Source organism: Mytilus galloprovincialis, chromosome 7 (genome assembly GCF_965363235.1).
Source record: "Mytilus galloprovincialis chromosome 7, xbMytGall1.hap1.1, whole genome shotgun sequence".
Classification (NCBI taxonomy): domain Eukaryota; kingdom Metazoa; phylum Mollusca; class Bivalvia; order Mytilida; family Mytilidae; genus Mytilus; species Mytilus galloprovincialis.
Genome location: NC_134844.1, coordinates 51,923,118 through 51,944,251, shown reverse-complemented (window position 1 = coordinate 51,944,251; position 21,134 = coordinate 51,923,118). Strand labels below are relative to the sequence as shown.

The 21,134-nt window shown below is 32.5% G+C and overlaps 1 long non-coding RNA gene across 1 annotated transcript; it reads right to left on the bottom strand.

The window, feature by feature from the left end:
- Positions 1-1,356: 1,356 nt before the first annotated feature.
- On the bottom strand, positions 1,357-11,363 carry LOC143081755 (uncharacterized). The gene is made up of 3 exons (XR_012980070.1): positions 11,193-11,363; positions 9,111-9,229; positions 1,357-1,510 (listed from the first exon to the last, which is right to left on the bottom strand). It is a non-coding gene; the product is annotated as an uncharacterized LOC143081755 (long non-coding RNA).
- Positions 11,364-21,134: the final 9,771 nt, after the last annotated feature.

Below are 21,134 nucleotides of genomic sequence, written 5' to 3'. Positions count from 1 at the left end.
ACAAAGAACAGACCTATGATTATCCAGGATTTCCCCTTTGGTAAGTGTCGTGAGGGTAACGTATTGTAAAAAGTTGTATATGTTTCTGTTTTCTCCTATTTTTCGCACATATACTGTCAGTCGGAATAGAAAGTACAATGATGTATTTTTAGTTTATTCTATTTTTAGATCATGTTATTACTTCGCATATGGGCACTATTGCCACGATTACCTGAGGGCACCAATTACCTCAGGGCATACAGCAGCGGACCTAACTTCCACCTGCATATAACACCGGGGTTTTTCAAAATTAGGTAAAGAGCTAATTTGTGCAAATTACTTTCATGTGAACATGTATTGAAACAACAAATAGAAGTGTGTATAAATCTTCATAAAAAAAATTAAGTTATTTGTCGAATTATTCTATAACAGTCTACATGGTCTACTCACCTTTCAAACAAATCTGAAAAGCTGTCGCTGAGCAATCACGTGCTATATATTTATATGAATCGTTATTTCTGACAGCTAAGCAATTTCCAACACCAACACTCCTAGTCACATTTACTGTCCCATGAAAAAAATCTAAATAAATATAAATGAATGCCAATCGTTTGCGTGTTTCAATGCCATTTTTCACATTCCTGATGCCTATTTTTCGAATTACATGGAAACAGCTTATATTCAAAACACGCTATTACACGTATGATACTTTATATCGTGGTTTCCATATACAAGCATTGTGTCGATACCACTGCTAGTAGAAGGTTCATATCTAACAGATATATCAGCTTAGTAGTCAGTGCTCCGGTATGTAATGATTATAAAAAAACAAATTGAAACTTTTTTCGTTAAACAATTATCAACAAACTAAGAATCCAACAATGCTTAGGAAAAATTGACCTTATGCGTATTCGAATGTTCTTGTTGGTGTGAAGAAATAACTGTTTTTGTTTCTTCATGTAATTGAATTGGGGTTCCAAGCGTTGACAACAGCTGATGGACACATGGACGCATAATCACTACTTTTACAAGCCTTTAAAATTGCAAAAAAAAACCAAACTATTTCTTATAATTACATTAATGAAATAACTATCCTTATTAAACATGATACGCACACTAGATTATTTTGTCGATGTTCGCCACATATTCGATGAGAAACATACATGATAATACCGATTTTGTTACGATAATGTTCCACGTGGACTTAATCAAGATTATTCAGTTCGTGCAAAAGAAAAGATAAACACTTCGCTGTTTGTATATTTTTGTCCTCTTATTGTTGGTAAAATCTGCTTTTAAAAATTGCATAAAATATCCTACATTCCTATTAAACTAGGCACACAAATCGCCTTTGGGTTATGTTTTACGATAGAATACCTGTTTGATATATTGAAAATGCATCCAAATTAGGGTGTGTGTGTCCACAGAATGCATTGTAGTCTCCTCGACATGTTGCTGGATGTGTGTTGCATGGTGTTCTAATGTAAGATGATCTCAACAATAAATAGTGCAGACATACACAATTCAATTGCTAAAAAAAAATAGAATTACATAATTCCTATAGTCCGTAAGATAGAAAATTGACGTGAAAAGTACATCATAAAATGTTTGACATATATTTTGAATGTTATTTCATTATCTTCGAAGATATAGTTATCACTACCGCAGCAGTGTATGTATTAGTTTTAAAATTAATTATTAGTAGATATTTCAGGTTCCCTCGGGTGTCACTTTTCTTAGGTGTTTCATATACGCTTTATTGGCATTGTTTTGTTCTTAATTCTTTTATTTAGCGGGACATATAGAGTCTAAATGATAATTTTGTAGTAATTGACAAAACTTTCAAATATAGATGAACTGGTTATCTTTCTTTGTTCAAATATTTGGTTCTGAAGCTTTCAAGGCCACTTATTCAATTTATATAACCACTTTAATTATAAGGATAATTACCAACTTTGGTTGTAATTTGTTTGTACGAATTTTATAAGTGAAAGCATGGTGATGTAATCTGTATAAGTTGTAACATTAAAATACAATTCACTTTAAACAATCTAAAGACGTGCGTTTAAATGGTTAACATAGTAAACTTTATAAGAAACTCATCGAATATGTCAAACTTATCATGTAGTACGTCAGACACGCATTAATTTACATGGAACTAAAAAGTTATACTCGAATCAAGAGGGAAACCTCATTTAAATAAAACACCTCAATTTCTGTATTTTGGGATCAAGTATTGCAACTTTCAGAATGAAACTTATCATTTATCTTACATTCATTTGTTAAGTCATAAAATGGCTAAAAAGTATTTATAATCATATCAAATATATGTGTTTTAATAGCAGATAATTGTGTAGGTATGATATATTCAATGATATTATTGTTATACTTGTACACATTTGATTGATGCACCAAACTGGTATCATCCCAATTTGATTCCTATTTGCTTCATTTGTCTAGCCTTCACAAATACCTTTGATTTAAAATGTGTTATTTTGAATCGGTATGCTGTTGACTTAAAGTATTGTCTGCTTTAGCAAGCGCTTAATAGCTTCTCCGTACTGACAATTTGTTTTTGCTTGCAAACAGTATTGTATATTCAAACTTGATATTAACGTACATTACTTATAAAATAACTAATCGAAGAATTTGAATAGAGAAAAATATTCAACTCGTGACCGAACAAAAGATTAATTCTCGAATGCACGTAGCGCATGAGTTAATAAACAGTGTTGTTCCGTCACGAGTTGAATATTTGTCCTTATTTGAATTAGTCATTCTTTGTATTACATTGGTAAATTGTCTTTTTGCTGAAATTAAAGTAAATAATGTAAGGAACTATAATATCATTTCTACGCATTCCTAATTTGTTTCGATCCGACGTCATTGATCATTACGTTTTGTCGACTGACAATGCTACTGTTGTATGACGTCAGAAGATGGAAATAACCATGTTTATTTCACATGTGAAATTATTGGTTTTTATTTCACTGGGAAATCTAAGTACTTCATTGCCACCAATGTAATAAAATTTTATAACTTAAGTGGTCAGAAAAGTGAGTAGTATCTTTGTTCGTTTTCATTAACGTCAACTGAATATTTTAAACGTATTTTGTTATTTACGAGGATAAAATCTTTTTTTTTTTTTAGAAAAGCAGTGTATAGTGTACACATTGCTTATATATGGAGCAATAATGAATTGTTAACTCTGAGCCGAGTTTCATTGGCCAACATCAAGATTACATAACTGTAAAGTCTTTACGAACAATTCCCGTTTGTTATTTTGAAATTTGTATTATCTATACATGTGTGTTGTTTTTTATTACGTTGTATTAGTTTTGGGTAGCTAGTATTTCAAATTATATTTGGTTTAGTATTTCAAATTGAAATTGATTTTATTGAAAAATAAAAACAATAAAGTTGTACATTTTTACATAACATTCAACTATTGGATTCAGAAACAAGTTTAAAGATACTTTTATAAATCTCCTGAAATTGTATTTGTTCTTTGTGCGCCTATTTGTTATTAAGTGAAAAGGTCTGTATTTATTTGGAAATGTGTTAGTTATAAGATAACATTCAATATGGATTTCGATGTATCCAAATTTCGTTGTTTGATTCTAATATTAGTATATAAATATATTACAATTAAAAGTCGAGTTGATATTCGTCGATATAAAATTCTCATGCGTTATAAGATCTATTAGTGACATTCAGATGTTCCTATTTTAATAAACGTGCTACAAGAAACTAAAACGTTTATCTCTTATTTACTTGTAAATATATGAATTGGTTAAAGGCATCAGACAACAATTAGTCCAGCAGCTAAGTCCAATATTTTGGGACAACTGATCACTTTATGGTCAAAGCATGAAACTTTGCGCAGTGTTAGTTATGATGCTTACAAACATTTTTGGATATGGAGCCATCCAAAAAAATTCCACAATGGCCGCCAATTTCAAAATGGCCGCCAGCAGTCATGAAACAGAGTCCAAAAATATAGTTTAATTTAACATTTGAAAATAAAAGCACAAAACTTTGCATATTGCTAATTATGATGATTATTAATCTTTTCTGAATATGGAACAATAAAAAAAAATTCAAAAATGGCCGTCAATTTCAAAATGACCACCAACAGTCATGAGTCCAAAAATATGGTATAATTTATCATAGAAAATAAAAACACAACACTTTGCATATTGCTAGTTATGGTGCTTATTAATCTTTAATGAATGTGGACCAATCAAAATAATTCCATAATGGCCGACAAATTCAAAATGGCCGTCAAAAGTCTTATTATCAGAAACTATATCGTGTATATCTAGAAAACTATTAATAATCAACAAATATTTGTGCTTTGCAAAACTTTCAGGATTTCAGGTCGTCAAATATTAAATTACATACTTTTTGTTTGTCTTTTTAACTTTTTCGATTCAAGCGTCACTGATACGTCATTTGTAGACGAAACACGCGTCTGGCATACAGAAGTTATATACAAGGAATATATAAACTAATTTACGATCATATTTCTTACAACATGGCTACTGAAAAGACGTTCAGGGTATCAAGTGTAGAATATGACAAACCAACTAAGTTAAATAATATTGATTGGACAAATTGCATCCTATGCCAAGAAATAATAGATGAAAAACGTATATGCCCATTTGATTCTAAACGTCTCAATGTTGGTGCTGTTTATCAATCTTTAGCTGACAATATTTAGATGTTTCCAGAATTACGATTGATGCCTGCATTGAAAATTCATATTTAGATGAGGGATCTGGAATAGCACAGTATTTCATTGACCAAAAGGCATGTTGGCACAAATCTTGCAACTTGAAACTGAACAGGACAAAGTTGGATAGAGCAGAAAAACCAACCTCACATGAGAGAATAGATGATAAGGCAACCACATCTAAAAGACAACTAGACATAGCTTCTCCGTTCAGTCCACCAGTAACCCGTCTGTGTGCTTTTTCATTAATGAAAATGGCCAAGAAGCCCTTCATGAGTCCTCAACGTTTTGACAGGATACACGTGTGAGAGAATGAGCAGTAAAATTAAATGACACGTTGTTACTTGCAAAGTTAAGTGCTGGTGATCTAATTGCAAAGGAAGCAAAGTATCGTTATGTTTCCTTATATAATCGTGCATCTCAAATTGAAACGAAAAATGATAATGTCGAATCTAAGAAGGAAAGTCAAATCCATGGTATTGCATTTTCAGATTGTCAGATCTATGTAAACTTTTAACTGAAAGAATAACATGTCTAGGTGCAGATGTTTCATCTCGAGTTAATAGTACACGACTTAAACACAGAATTGTAAGTTCCCTAACTTAGATGCTTACAAACAAGGTCTTGAAAACATTCTTGCTTTCAAAGATGACATTGGTCCTGCATTGAAGAGAGTCTGCGTAGAAGACTTTGATAATGAGTTTGTCAACATATCAAAAGCAGCTACGTTTGTTCGAAAAGATATTTTCGCATCAAATTCAGAATTTAAAGGAACCTTCCCAATATCAGGAAGCTTATGTACCCCAGTCATTGCTTATTTTGGTCAGTATGATTCAATTTGGACCCAACATTCAGGATCGTTCATATTCTCAGTCAACATTAACAATAGCACATCTTCTGATGTATAGTTGTACAAAGAAACTATCCAACCGTCACATGAAAGATCATGAACCTCCAGTTTGTGCTTATTTGGGAATCATGATCCATGTAAGACTAGCAAACGTGATCTAGTTATACTTTCTCCAATCTTGGACTGTCTGTCTCCTACGACCGAGTGTTAGAAAATTCTACTTCCATGGCCAAGGATGCTTGTCGTCGTTATGTCAAAGAAGGTATTGTTTGCCCTACAAATCCACTACAAAATGTATTTACTTCATCTGCTGTAGACAACATTGAGCACAATTAAAGCAGTATCTCGTTAAAAGATTCATTCCATGGTGCAGTTATATCTTTATTCCAACATATTTCAGAGGATGTTCAAGGCGTTATTCAAACATTTGACCAATCTGAACCTATGTTGAAATGCCAGTCAAAGAGAATGTCTCGTTTACCAGAGAGTTATTCAAATCTTCCACCAGCTGTACTAATATTCATCGAACCAGATATCCCATTAGTTGACGGAGAACTTTCAATTGATATGTCCTCATTCCCAGCTGCGTTAAAAGAGGAATTCAAATGGCTGAAAAGCTGTGGATAGGTTTTGGCACTGGAAAGAACTTTCTATATATTTCAATTCATGGATTGTGTCTTGCTCTAGGACCATTGATATTGAAAGTCTTTCCACTGTTCCATTCATTTACCGGTTGTGACACAGTCTCAGCTTTTTCTGGGAAAGGTACGAAATCAGCTTGGGATACATGGTTCGTATATGAGGAGTTGTCAGAAGCATTTCTCACTGTGCTTAAACGGCCGTGGGTAACTTAAGTTACCCACAGCCCAAGATGGCGGACTCTAAACTCGTTGAGATGACAGTTGATACGAAATATACTTTTTGCAACGTTTTAAATGATCTATGTAAGTATTGATAGGATTTTTGAATAAAGAAATCACCTACCATCACTTCAAATTCGTTAATTTTGACTTCACTTTAGCGCAAGGCCAACTTTTAAAAAATGATAAGATGTCCGTAACTTATAAGTTAAAAATAATCAGACTGTCCGTAACTTTATTTTCGGATGTGGGTAACTTTTTTTTCAAAATTGTAAGATTAACCATTTTAACAGTTAAAGGACAATAAACACTATCAAACCCCTTACTTATTACATAGATTTATACAATAGCGATATGCTTCAAACTGAACAAGAAAAAAGTAAACCAGAGTGTCACAGATTTTCCGTTAAATTTGAAAAAAATATTCCCGGGATAAAACGGGTTCTGACGGTACGGCGAAATTTATTAACATTCTTCTAGCTTTATAGATTGTTCACTGATGAGTCCTTGGCGGAAAAAAAGGATATTCTTTCCATTAAATAATTTCTGAATTGCTAGCCAAAAAGGTATGGTCTCTACTATATCTAGTGTGATGTGTTGTTGATTGTGAGAGAAAAAATGCCAAAATCTAGGAGTAGATGGTAGGCTATATTAATGAACATGTGTCAGTTTATTATAGCAATAAAGGTAGATTTAAAATCTTCTAACAGTTTCATTGGCCTCAGGGGTGCAATAAGATCGGGTATCAAATCATACATATCTTCTTTTGAGGGTTGGACTGATTCATCTGTATTTCTGCTAAGGATTGACCTCTTTGAAAGTTACTGACATCATGCTAAAGTTACGGACATCCCTATTAGTATACAGAAAAAAGTTACGGACAAGTTGTTTTGAAGTTACGGACATCTTAAGTGTTTTGGCAAATCGTGCTGTAATTGTTCATTTTGTAGTTACTAACCACGTTTTACATTGCAGAGTTTCTCTAAAAGATTTATATAACTGTTTAATTACTGAACATTTCTTTTGTTTTCATGGTATTGTAATTATATAGGAGCAAACTTCCTCACCGAAGCCAGGCGGCTACATCTTGGGCTGTGGGTAACTTAAGTTACCCACGGCCGTTTTAGCACAGTGATTTCTGCAGGTTATTGAAAATCCAAATGAAGTGGAAATTTTAAAAGTGTTAAAAGTAATAGAACGATATGTTGTGCTTTTGTATGATCGGTCTAGTACAGCTAATATGGTGAATGAGTTTAGAAAACAGTTATTCACGCAGAAGACAAGAACAATTGACAATATTCCTCCATCACGAGACGCACTTCTTCATTGAACATACGAAACGTGCAGCTTACCAAGGTAGTGTTATTTGGCGCAAATGTTTTGTTGCAAATTCAAGTATGCCATCACCAGATTTATTTGGTTGGCAAAAATTTGATGGTACTTGGGTACCATTCTGGTCTGTGTTTGCTGAAGCTTCAATGTCATGCCAAGAGTTCATCCACTGTGGGTGTAAGAAAGGATGTATAGAAGCATGTAAATTCTTGAAAGCAGCATTAAAATGCACAGTATTATGCAACTGCTCACCGGACTGTGAAAGAGAAACTGTTCGTGACTGTGCTTTCCTTTGATTTCCCTGCATTTGTATCATATTTTAATTATAATTTTAATCTGTTGTTATGTTAAATAGTTACTTGTGAGGTGGTTTTTTTTTATTTCTTATCTCATTTCTAAAAAAGAAATACTCTTTGCACTGATTCAATACTGCATATGTCGGTTTTTTTTCAATTCAGGAAAATTGTGAAATTTTCTAAGGTCATTACTTGTAACTGTGAAAAATAAGAACTCGTCGAAGACGCCATTTTGAACTGTATCGGCCATTTTTATTTCATAGTTAATGTCACCTGTTACATTAAATAATGATATGTTTGTATATACGTGCTTGTATTGAAATAAATTATCCATTATTTTTCAATCATTTGTATACCATATTTAAAAACTAACGTCAAATTTGTACATGTTAAACGGCGTAATTTTTAATATTGCCGCCATTTTGAAAATATTATCTATGCACCCAGGCATAAATGATACAATGTAGGCCTTTGTCGATATCAAATGATCAGTTTCGCGGATTTGGTAACTTTCTATCACACAATGATGGAGTATACATACGAATACTGTCAAACTTAGACATTTTGACGCGCCATTTTGATGATTTCTGTATTATAAGGTTTAAAAAAAATAATAATTGACATATCTTGATTGTATTTCCTTAAGTTTGTGACATCTTCTGAACACATTAAAATTGGAAGACTTCATCAAGTGAATTATGTTATACTAATGTCGGCCATCTTGAATTTGGTGGCCATATTGGATTTTTTTTCGTGGCACCATATCAGAGTTTTGTCTATACCCCTTAATCTTTCACTATGCCAAGTTTCATGCTTTTACCATAAAGTGATCAATTATTCTGATATCCGCTGGACTAAATCAATGATAAGCAATGATGTAATATCTGCCATTTTCATATTTTTTTTATCGATTATCTTTCTTTTTGCAATATGTGCTCAAATTGTTAAGCATTATGAGTTTTCTCATAACACAAATAGAATGTATATTATTAGAAAATGCTGTAATGAATAAGATAGTCATGTGAATAGATTTACCGTTAAAAAACTTCAAAATTTACCTGCAAGCCAATAAAATTGTACTGTTTGCAATAAAATAAACAGGCTTTTAATTGATTTCCTGGTTCCACATTTGTTTTATTTCCTATTAACTGTCGATCTTCGTTTAATCCGAAACATCCTGATTAAAACAAAGAGAAAACGGAGTCTGGTTATATTATGAACTTTGTGTTTTCCAATTGCTAAAAAGGATATATGATTTGACATTAACTATATATATTTGGTATTTAAAACACCATTCCTTTTTATTTTGTGTTTCTATGGAATATCAAGGAAAAAAATGTGGCTACATGGTTACTTAAGCTTGTACACTGGGTGACTTATACGGGGAAAGCAAATGTGATACTATACCTTATAAGAGCAACACGACGGGTGCCACATGTGGAATAGGTCTACTCATATTTCCGGAGCACCTGAAATCATCTCTAAGGGTTAATGTTGCTCAGCCATTTTTATGTTAGGAGTTGTATAATGTTGTAGGTCTTTTGGTCGTGTTTTTGCCATAACGTTGTCAGTTTAGATTCCTTACGTCGTAACTACAATCCCCTTCCCTTTCATGAATGGGACCTACCGAATTAGACTATTTACTGGATTTGTAATCACATAAGCAACACGACGGGTGCCACATGTGGATCAGGATCTGCTTACCCTTCCGGAGCACATAAGATTACCCCTAGTTTTTTGGTGGGGTTCGTGTTGTTTATTCTTTAGTTTTCTATGTTGTGTTATGTGTACTATTGTTTGTCTTTTTCATTTTTAGCCATGGCGTTGTCAGTTTGTTTTAGATTTATGAGTTTGCCTGTCCCTCTGGTATCTTTCGTTCCTCTTTTAGATTCGACTTTTGTGTTAATATCTTTTGCCTACTTTTTTTTATCACAAAACCCAAATAAAAGAGTTTTCCTATTGAAAAACCCGGTCCGCACTAAACGTACAAAAAACATCAGCTGGACATTGTCAAGACTTTTAAAGTCATTGCTTGCTTGATAATATGTATAATCAGAAGAGAATATAAGAGAAAAACAAATCGCAGCAAATGATTCATTTTAGAATAGGAATATTTTCTGTCCTTATTCCATATTCATTTCTTTACTGGTATGAGACCCGACTGATGGAATTTGATGTATATAAAAAAAAAGTAAAATCACAAAAATACTGAACTCAGAGGAAAATCAATTTGGAAAGTCCATAATCACATGGCAAAATCAAAAAACAAAACGCATCAAAAACGAATGGACAAGAACTGTCATATTCCTGACTTGGTACAGGCATTTTCAAATGTAGAAAATGGTGGATTTAACCTGGTTCTATAGCGCTAACCCTCTCACTTTAATAACAGTCTCATCAAATTCCGTTACATTTACATGATGCGTTAAATAAACAGTCACAATCAATAAAATAGTCAAAATATGGGAACATCAGTCATCATCGTATAACAATTTAACAGGACACAACAACATCTACTATCTACGAACACATGGATTGATTTGAGTGTCTGACGTCAGAAAAATTATATACGTCACATAAATATGTAAATATACATTTAGCAGCACTAACTGATATCTAGAAGATATGTTCTCTGTATACAGTTCATGATGTTTTGACGTATACAATTCTTTCAAGTCCGGTTGAACTCAACTCAATAGAGTAATTCATATCATAACATCCATATCGAATATTTTGGTTATCACAACAAACTTTGTTTTCATATTGGCAATTTTCTCTTCCTTTTGTCATTTTATCAATTATCTTTGTTCATATGCCCGAACATCGAATACGCATGCTGAACGCATTTAAAAGGAGTTATACTACTGGTGTCACTAATGAAACAAAACAGCTAACTCTTCAAGGGACTTTGGTGGTGATCAATATGTATAAATTGTTCATGGTGTTGTCTTTTTTTAGTCGTCTGATAGATGCTCACAGCCAGCTTGGTATCTTCTACTTGCCTTTAATTTGCAAATGGAAGGTTATCTAGAATCTATTGCACAATAAAATGGAAATACATCAAATTTGTGATTATTGTTATATTGCATGCAAAGAGGAAACAAATCATACAAATTGTTTTAAGCTATACACATATTTACCTAGATATTCTACCCATGGCAAATATTTGCCACTATCGCCTGTCCACATAAGGTCAGAGTTCAAAGTTCGAATAGTTATATTTGTATGTACATTTCCTACTAGTGAACATTTGTCTCTGGTTTGGAACCATGTATGTTTTGTCTTCGTTAAGGATATGTGAACATTTTCACCTACGAATTAAAAAAAGAATTCGGATTATTCATTAAAAGATATTAAGAACTTAAAACTAAAAAAACCTGCGGATAAAACTCTTAACTGAAATTGAAAATGTGTGTATATGCATATATATATCTACTACTTCTACTAACGATAAACTATTTTTATTTATTCATCTGGTAAATTTAGAATGAAAATGGGAAATATGTCAAAGAGACAACAACCCACTCTAAGAGCATAAACCAATGGGTCTTAAACGCAGCGAGAAAAATCCCGCACCTGGAGGTGGTCCTCCGCTGGCAAGTAGATAAAATTGTGTATTAGTTCAGAAAAAATTGACGTCACACCCATGCAAGACCTCCCTTTTCTGTTTAGCATAATACCATCATAACATATATGAGAAGAACGAACCCCGTATCATGCCAACAACTTAATGATAGAAGTACTATGTGTTTTTCCTATGCAAAGACTCTATGTCTGAATCAATATTAACAGCATATTGTGCAATCCGAATATGACTGTTTAAAGGTTGTGTCAGCTTATGAGGTGAATGCCCAATTTATTGTGCTTTGTTAATGTTTAACGAATTTAATTATATTCCTCTGACTTGTGCTCTAACAACTGTTAAGGACCTAGTTTTGTTCTTTGGAAGTCTTTGATATGTTTCGCTCTTTTTGGTCAGCAGTTGATCTTTGTTTACAGAAATGAGAGAATATTCACTATACCTCTCTCCACACAAATCTTCACCAAAAATAACTCTTTTTTTTTTTTTAACAAAACAGTCTTTTGATATGTATGCAACTTTTTAAAAATATATCTCAGTACCAAAATAAATACGTGTTCGGATTGCGAAGGTATACAATTATTTGTATAGTATGTTAGCATTCAAGATAAAGTAAAAAGGTCAGTGAGGGATGTACCTATCATGAATGTGTACCTTTTATATTCACTTCTCACAGTTAACAAACGACCTTATAAAGACCAAACAAAACAAAGTTATTTCTTTTTCATGTTCGACAACAAAATGCAGATTTTACTAGAACATACACAAGAAATGTATCCACCTGAAGGCATTGCTTTTAAAATGATTACAAATAATACTGACCGATTCAATTGCTTGTGCTCATATACATTGTATAGTTATTTGTCATGGTAATTGTAACAGAGTAAGGCTACTCAATTATATTTTAACGTAACTCTGGTGCCGTCTAGTAGAGTGTACACGTCTGCTTTATTTCGGTATGCGCGTGTAAACTAGTACCATTAGCTATCGGATTTCAGAAATGTATTGTGGAAATAAAAGTATGTGTATAATGTATTATATGAAATTTGAATGTCGGGTACAGTTTCTTTTCAAAAGGTTAAATTACGAATAAAGCCCGTCATCCATAGTTTGTCTTCCAGATCTTTTTATTTGCTACATGTTAGATAGCTGACTATATTGATTAAATTATTCGTGTTACTATTATACTACTGTTGTGCAGTCGAAGTGTCTGTTCTGCAGATAACCATCTCTTACTATATTGTTCACTTTCAAATAATACTAAAACGCTTTTGTTTTTTTCCCTGTGTTGATACTGTACACATTATTCTGGACATTAAACAAGATATTGTATGCTTCGATATACAATTGATTACAAAACTATGTAAATTACAGCCACCAATATCGCAGTGAAGTACAGCACCATTACATTACAGTAGTTTAAGCTTGGCAGTTCTCTTAGGAACTCCGTATAAACATTTTAATAAGTTTTCATCTAATTATTTTGTCTATCTATTGGTTTTGTATATTATTATGTTCTATATATAATATATCGTTCTTTGATATAATTGTCATTTGAAAAATAGCATATAAATGATTGTTAAAACCATTGAAATAATTTCTTTTTAAATGCTCTTAGTATACTAGCAGGCCAAATCTAGGTTATGTTACCTAAATCAAGCATTCCTATTTGAAGACTTCCCATTTTCCGTAATGCATTGGTGTTTGAACAATATAATATAGTCTATGTGTATGCATTTCATATGTATAATACGAAATAAAGTATCAAACATAACGTTCGGAATATTCACTGAATGAAAATAAAAATTTAGACATCAAAATAACCCGCTAAAATGTAAATTAGTTACAAATCCTATTTCTTTTCTATCCAAAAATGTATTACAATACTGTACTGTAACGTGCAAATGTAAATGAACTTAACCGAGAAAGTCTCTTAAAATTACAACACACAACTTTTTAACTAGTTCAAGTGCTTCCTGATATGCAATAAACAAATATACATACACCACATCTGTCTTTATATAAAATAGTAATACTAATTTCAAGTTTTATAACTTGAAAATGTACATTTGCCTAATAAAAATGTGCTGTTGCCTTAATAAAAACGAAATAAAAGCATCAAACTTCCCGTTCGGATTATTCAATGAATCAAAATTAAAAACTAAAACGTACACATTTATGCTGAAGAAAGTAAATTATTGACAAATTCCATTTTATGTCTATTCAAGTTCGCCTTTTTTCTGTCACATTCATATGCAATTTTAAAAGTACGTAAACGAGGAGCTCTTACACTGCCAACACAAAACTTTGTAAAATGCTCAAGTAATTCCTGACATGTCATACATTCAATGGCTAACATTCAACATATAATATAAAAATGTGTATAGGAAAACAAAATATATCTATTAATACTTATTTCAAGATTTTATAACATGAAAATGTAATAAAAGTACATCTGCCTTAATGTTTGTTATGTTTGGATTTTTCTCTCAAGAACACGTCGCCTGTCTTGTATTAACAATTGTATAATTGCTAACTACATATTTCTCCTCATTATCTTTATAGTTTTGCACTTCGATATGTTTGATACAAATTACGTAGTTACCAAAGGTACCAGGATTATAATTAAATACGCCAGACGCGCGTTTCGTCTACATAATAAAATAGAAAATCTGCTTACGTTCAGTTTGGTGCTAGCCAAGTCTCCATGTTAAAAATCGAAATTAACGGTGTTTATATATCTCAACTTGTACGATTCGCTCGTGTATGTAACAATGTTTTAGATTTTAAGGAGAGAAATTTATGTTTTACTGAAAAATTATTACACCAGGGTTTTCGATATCACAAACTAATTAAAACATTTACTAAATTGTATCATCGGTATAAGGACATCATTCGTAAAGATAGCTCAACATGCAGACTTCTTATATATTTACGTTTAGGTATTTCACATCCATTTTTTTATGGAAATATTCTTTATAAAGCACAAAAATCTCAGTATTCACCGCAGAAACTAAGAAAACCTTTAAATAGACTTATTAAGAAGGGATTTAGTTACGATACTGTTGTCAGGTCATTAAAGATTGCATATTTTGGCGTAAATATTGATTCACTTATAGGGTCTTTGCATCGGAACTAAACACATTTATTAAAAAAACAGTTGTTGGCATGACACGGGTTATGTTCTTCTAATATATGTTATGATGGTATGATACTAAACCCCTAACGGGAAGGATTGTGCCTGATATTCATATGATAAAATCATAATCTTTCAATCAGTTTAATTGAAGTCTGGAGCTGGCATGTCAGTTAACTGCTAGTAGTCTGTTGTTATTTATGTATAATTGTCATTTTGTTTATTTTTTTTGGTTATATCTTCTGACATCAGACTCGGACTTCTCTTGAACTGAATTTTAAATGTACGTATTGTTATGCGTTTACTTTTCTACATTGGCTAGAGGTATAGGGGGAGGGTTGAGATCTCATAAACATGTTTAACCCCGCCGCATTTTTGCGCCTGTCCCAAGTCAGGAGCCTCTGGTCTTTGTTAGTCTTGTATTATTTTAATTTTAGTTTCTTGTGTACAATTTGGAAATTAGTGTGGCGTTCATTATCACTGAACTAGTATTTATTTGTTAAGGGGCCAGCTGAAGGACGCTTCCGGGTGCGGGAATTTCTCGTTACATTGAAGACCTGTTGTTGACCTTCTGTTGTTGTTTTTTCTATGGTCAGGTTGTTGTCTCTTTGATACATTTCCCATTTCCATTCTTAATTTTATTTGACCTTTAATGGTTGACTTTTACAAATTGCGACTCTCATAAGTCATCTACTTATATCTATATAGCTCTTCGCTTATCCTTACGTACACTCCTTAAACATGACCGCCACAAAAAAGCACAAAGTGCCGAAAGTGACGTTATACGCCAATCAATCAATAGATCTTTAATCTTTGTTGTAACAGTTAGTAGTTTTATTTACTTATTTTGTCTAGATAGTGTCACAACGAAACGACTTTTGGTATGAACGAACATGTAAACTTGCTTAAATTGAGTGAGACATATTAAGTGCCATTATTAAAAAACCTTTTTATTTGAACCTACTCTTTCACTATCATATACATGATATACATGAATTAAACGTCGGAAGCAAAACTTTTTGAAAATTGATTATTGACCCGGATTTGTTTCAATTAAATGGGTGTATTACTTTTGAACATTGGTATACTATTGTTACCTTTATCTATAAGTCCGGTAGAGGTAGTTAGGAGGAAAGTCTTTTTTCAAATCGATGAAGCAATGAATTGCTTAAAATTATCATTGCAAGAGATTACGATCATGTGTCATTTTGAAATGTTTGATCGGTACCTGATGTCAAGAAGGATCTTTCCTATTTCACGGTTTCAAATTTGAAAGTTAGGACTCAGATTTTTAAATTTTCACACCTAAACAGATAACATATATTTTCAATGCTATTGTATGCTGAAATTTAAACACCACAAACAGAACTCTCTAATAATACTCAAGGAAAGATTTCAAAAGTTATATGTTTGACGGAAAACCCGCTGGCTACAAACCGTAAACATTGTCAGTGTAATCTTAATCTTACACCATGTACACCGTAGATTAGTAAATTAATTGTACACAGCAAAACAACGAGAAGATTTCAAAGACTATTATGCTGACATTATGACTTGTTGAAGCGATCACTGATGAAGACCGACGTAGTTTTTTTCTTCAAACACGACAGACAAACCGGACATATAAACATTTACGGTCAGGTGTGAGCTCAGATACATCTATTTGCAAACCTCTATTTTTAACTATTAGTAATAGTTACATGTTGAACTCTCTGTTATAATTTGACATGTTCCTTAAAAAATTGGAAATGTCAGAACGTCCCCATCAAGCTATCTTGTTACACTCCTAGTTTAAATGTTTAAATCTTCCACATAACTAGCAACTAGCAATATAACTTACCCCTTAAACTATCAAATAAAAGAATGATGATCACGCCGTACAATGTTAGATCTATGGTTCATATCAACAAGTATGTAATTAAGAGTGTTGTCATCTATATATTATTAATGAAAAATCGGAAGTGAAAGTTTTTTTTAAATTTATTATAATTTCCTGTTTAGGTTAAGTTATAGCACTGCATATTCATTATAATAGTCATGTACATGTAACAACGTCTCGTCAGCCATGTTTTAATGAAAAAGTTAAAATAAGTCGAGCAAAATTTCATAGGTTAACATTTAAATGTGATTATGTTATATGTATTTGCTAGTCAATTCTAAATTGAAGCTTCAATGAGGCCTTAATGCGATTGATGTTTACAATTATCAGTTAGTTTGTAAATTTCGGTGTCTTTTGGTCTCGTGTTCAATCATACCTCATCTTCATTTTTTTTTGTCGGGTCCTTTTAATGCCTCTATAAAATATTGTGTTTTCCTTGTTAAAGGCTGCCTATAATTTTCTAATTGGTAACTTATCACATCATCTTATTTCTTTATATCAACACAAGATATTTTTAGAAATTTCATATTAAACTTCGTAACTATGACTAATTACTCGATAAAACCATAACTGGAAAACGAGAAAAACTTCCTGCATATGTAGGTAAGTTTTTTTGTATAAATATAACAATGGTGTAACTTGGTTAAAAAATGAAAAGTCCCTACTTGATGATTGTCGTTTGTCATTTGTGTGAGATAAGTGATACATACAATTAAGAATGGAAACAAAGAGTGTGTCATAGAGACAACAAATGATCAAAGTGTATAGCTATATATAGAAACCAACCATAGTCAATGAAAGGAGTAGGTTCACGAATTGCCAATTCAGTGCAATTAGCCCTAAATTAACAAGAATAGACAAATTTTAAACATATCAATATAAACAAAGGAAAAATGCAATGTAGACAAGACTGATGTTGGATGAGTACTGATTGGCATTTTAGACTTAGATCAATATTTTGTTTACTGGTTGCTATTCGCTTAAACTAGCTATCAGTAATTGCAAGTACTCTCAGATCTGTACTTAAAGTCTTTTTTGTTGATATAAACGATCGAGGGATGGATAAATAACTTGCTACGTGCGGTCTGTGTTTTTTGCTTTGTGTCGATCTGATGAGTTAAGCCTTTTTAAACGGACTTTACATTTTGTTCTGATATTGTGTTGTTACTGTACTGTCCAATGTTATCGGGTGGGTTGAGTTGGCACAAACATGTCCAACCCCGCCACGTTCTGTATGTGTCTGTCCCAAGTCACGAGCCTGTAGTTCACTGGTTGACTTTGATTCATGTCTCTCATATTTGTTTTTCGTAAATTGATTTATTATGAATTAGGCCATTGGTTTTCGCAACCGAAATGTTTCATATTTTTCACATGGAGCCTTTTATACCGACTCTACAGTATGGATTTTTTCATTGTTGAAGGCTGCCTATAAATGTCTCATTATCAATTATATCCCATCTCCTTATTTATATTTTGACAATAGATATCTTTAGGAATAAGACTTCGTAACTATGTCTAATTACTTGACAATAACAGGTAAACAAGTTAAACTTCCTGCAAATGTAGGTAAGGTTTTGTTGTAGAAATATAAGAATGATTTAACTTGGTTAAAATAAATGAACAGTCCCTACTTGATGATTGTCGTGTGCCATTTGAGTGAGATAAGTGATACATACGATTGAGAATAGAAACGAAGATTGTGTCATAGAGACAACAGACAATCAAAGTGCATAGCTATATATAGAAACAAACCAAAGTCACTGAAAGTAGAAGGTTCACTTCTGTTTTTGGTGATATCCACTTGACGTGACTCTGTACGCATGCATCCCGACATTGCTTTATTGTTCTATTGATTTTGAATTCTTAATTTTCATTTATGATAATGTGTCTTGTCTATATCACTCTTTGTGTTCCTTTGATACATATGACGTGGCTCTGTACTTGTACATCCTGTCATTGTGTTATTGTTCTATGATAATTTTTGTACTCTTGTCCTTCATTTTTGCAATATTCTTTTTCTATATGCCCTTTTGTATTTCTCTGATACATAATGACGTGGCTCTTTTGTCTCAGAGGAAATTCACAATAAACATATTGACAAACATAAGAGGGACAAGGTAAACTTTAAATTTAAATTATGCAGAGGATATGCCTTCACATACTTTATACTATATTCTGTTTATACTTCAGAACGACAATTTTTTTTATATACCCGTGTAACGTTTATATGCTGATCGACGGTTGTACGTCACACGATCGATTCTACATCACATCTAATAGTAACCTAACCATGTGCCTATCATGATAAGGATTTGGTCCCAGTACTTAAAGCCGTTCAATCCTTTATGGGTGGACTTGGCATGGATAGATACAATCGTATTATAAAAAAGCAATGAATCAGGTTGTTAAATTCAATACATGCCTTTGTGTGCTTCTTTGTAACATATTTGTTTGTTTTTATAGTGATTAGATTATAACACAATATGGCAGTTCCAGGATACAGTTTCAAACGAATCTGTGATGTGACTTCCATTACCATGTGACAAACATATGTACATCGTCATTTCCAACACATGTTGAGCAAACGGGTAGAATGTTTGTTTTTATACTGCACAAAATATTTGGGAAGTTAAAATCTATTCTGTTGACCCGATTATAAAAGTGCTTCAAACTTTTAATAGAACAGGGATGCAGGCGCGCCTTCTATCGGGTAAATGACGTCATCAAGGCGTGAGATCTTTTCAGTTGAGAAACATGTTTCAAGAAATTACGTATGTTGATTGCTGTACCCCTACTTTTGACATTTTCACCTATTATTTCTGTTTGTTTTGTTCACGCATCGTTGTCAATATAATGGAATTTTATCAGACTGTCAAACAAGTGAGAGGTTTATCTAGCTAAAAAAAAACAGGTTCAAACAACCATTTTCTACATAAGAAAATGCCTGTACCAAGTCACGAATATGAGAGTTGTTATCCATTCGTTTGATTAATTTGAGTTTTTGATTTTGCCATTTTTTTAGGTACTTTCCGTATTGAATTTTCCTCGGAGTTCAGTATTTTGGTGATTGTGCTTTTTTCAGTGAAAATTTCAATTAAGTAATAATAGACCAATGTTTATTAGAAAGAAATATGTATTCTAAATGATAAAAACGGTTAATCTGGCTGAAATATCTAACTTTTGAAGTTGCGAAAAATGTAAAAAAAAACCAGCAGATATAATTAAGGAGGAACTAGTATATCAAAATTAAGAAAATAAGATGTGGTATGATTGCAAATGAGATACCTCTCAACAAGAGACTAAATTACACAGAAAATAACTCCTATAGATTACCGTAAGGCCATCAACTATGAGTAAAACACATATCGCAAAGTCAGCAATAAAAGGCCCCGAAATCACAAATGGTCCGAGACCACCATTATCGTCCCTTGATTACAAATATAGTCCCTAGTGTTGACAGTGGGTTACTTGCCATTAATTTTTATACCCTTTCAAATTTATTTCTCCATGTTTAATGCCTCAAATTGCAAGTAGGGGGTGAAATTACACTGTAAAAAAATTTGGGTCCAGAATTTTAAAGGAAAGTAGTGATTTGGTCCAGCTAAAAAAGGTTTAAAATTAGCACTTCGGAAGCTGTCAAAAGATTTCAAGACGCCCTAAACATGAAATTGTCCATATTTTGAGTTAGAGACGATGAAGTTTTCTATAATTTTGATATAATTTGTCCAAAAGTAGTACAACACACTGTAAAAGTTCCTGTGAGAAAGCGCATGTTTGATTTTTTAAATTTTCATTTATGTTCTAAAAAAAATGCACTACGAAATAATTGTGGTCTCGGACCAAATGTAAAACAATTCAAACAAGAAACCTAACGGCCTAATAAATGTCCTTCTATCTTGTGATGTTACACTTTTGTTTATAATAAGGGTCAATTCGTACCTTTCAAACGTTGAAACCCGCTGCAAATGTTTGGAACTGTCCTAAGTAAAGAATCTGATGCTCAGTTGTTGTCGTTATGTGGTTCGTAAGTGTTTTTCGTTTCTCGTTTTTTATGTGTATTAGACTGTTCGTTTGCCTGTTTTAATAGTTTAACGACAATTTATTTTGAACCCCTTTATAGCTTACTGTAAGGAGTGAGCCAAGACTCCGTATTGAAGAAATTACTTAAACCTATAATGGTTTACTTTTATAAATTTTGACTTTGATGGAGGGTTGTCTTATTGGTACTCATACAATATCTTCTCTATGTAACACAGCAACAAAGTTTAACCACTGAATTACAAGCTCCCAATTTTGGACAGGCATATTTTACAATATCTTAATGATATGATTTTGCACATTCTGCACATGATATAAAAAAAAATTACGGCAAGGTTTAGACCATTGTGGCTCTTCTTATTTATTGAACTGATACACAGTCAAAGTCTCTATGATTTAAACAACTGATTGATGTAACTTTATAAGATTGATTTATATTAATGTGGGCT